Source organism: Propithecus coquereli, unplaced genomic scaffold, assembly GCF_000956105.1.
Source record: "Propithecus coquereli isolate 6110/MARCELLA unplaced genomic scaffold, Pcoq_1.0 Scaffold174, whole genome shotgun sequence".
Classification (NCBI taxonomy): domain Eukaryota; kingdom Metazoa; phylum Chordata; class Mammalia; order Primates; family Indriidae; genus Propithecus; species Propithecus coquereli.
In genome coordinates, this window is record NW_012142080.1 from 1,049,345 (window position 1) to 1,050,861 (window position 1,517).

The 1,517-nt window shown below is 33.3% G+C and overlaps 1 protein-coding gene across 1 annotated transcript in view; it reads right to left on the reverse strand.

Annotated features, from left to right (window-relative positions):
* Positions 1 to 1,517, reverse strand: part of ROBO1 (roundabout, axon guidance receptor, homolog 1 (Drosophila)) — a 142,824-nt gene that overhangs the window by 1,193 nt on the left and 140,114 nt on the right. The window lies entirely within an intron of this gene.

A 1,517-nucleotide genomic window follows, 5' to 3' on the forward strand; every position in this document is an offset into this window, starting at 1 on the left:
GTATTATAAAATCACAAGACACTATAAATTTGAATATGTGCTTCTATATACCTTTCTTATAATGTGTACAGAGTTAAAGAAATAAGAATAAAAACTTTGACTCAAACTGTACAAAAGCAAATTATGTAACCAAAACATGTGTACCCCCATAATATTCTGAAATTAAAAAAAAAGAACGAGAGAGAGAGAGATCTTTCCTAACATTGCATCTTCTACAACCCTGGGCAAATTGTCCCTCTTCTGGACTCTCAAGTAGCATGGCGCCATGAGAGTTATAATGAAGATGAAAATATCTGTGAATTAAAACATTATCTGTCTCTCTCTCTCTCTCTCTCTCTGACTACAAACCGCTTGAGGTCAAGGTTCATGCTTACACATAAATCTCAGGACTTAGTACAATGCTTAATAACATAGTAGGTGTTTGATATATATAAAAATAAATTGAACTATGAGGTAAATATCAGCAGAAAGATCAGACATTTAAGTCTAGAAGACCACTCTCCTTAATTAAAAATAATCATTCACCATAAATGTAAATCAGGGTGCCTCTTTCATCACAATTAATGTAAATTGAGTTATGAAGGTGAAAATTATAGCAATGCATAGAAATGAACATTTAATGGCATATACACAAAAGGTTACGATTCAAATAAGAATTTGAAAGAGTAGGACATATAAAATAATAACTGGTCAGTGTATTTCAGTGCTTTCCATGGAATAGCATTCCTTATTTCTAGACTAATGGTCTAATCTTAGTTCTTTAGTTAGAAATACTTTCATAACATAAATACAACTTATTAAATTTCTGAAGATTGATTTTTAAAAATTTCACCTTTTCATTCTAATTCTGCATACAAGATCTTTCCAGGTTTGTAAAATTGTCTTCTGAAGAATCCCACCTACTTTAGATGAAGCCTACTTATGAGCAGGAAATTGGTCCATACTTTCTGGCCAGATATAAATCTCATAATTTACATCATCACATTCTGTTTTGAATCACTACTTGGAGCATAGTCACCATGACTCAAAAGTTCAGAGCCTGATCAACTTTGGCTTAACTGATAAAAATAAACTAATAAGTCTTTCAAACTTTGGATAGTGGTGATGTCACCAGAGACTTTCTGGTCACAAAATAGAAGTACTCTGTCTGAAATGCACAGCTTTACTTATTACTTCCCTCTATGTCCATACCTGGACTAGGAGTTCAGGCTGCAGTCACAGCACAAAGTGAAACTGCCCTCTATGTTGAAAGGAAGTAGCTAATGACCAGATGTCCAGAATAAATAGAGCAATACTTAGATGTCGAACCTTTCCAAAATCTCTCTCTTACAATACAGTAAAGTGCCCTATAGCTTTCTAGGTTGCATTCCCCTATCATTCTTCCCTAACTCCTCCATCAATCATCTTCCTTTCTTTGTATCTCTTCCTCTTAAATGGTTTCCTCTCCTTAATCTTTAATAATGTTCAAATATTTATCCTGAAACATTTATCCTAAAACATTTCCACTGATTTGATCT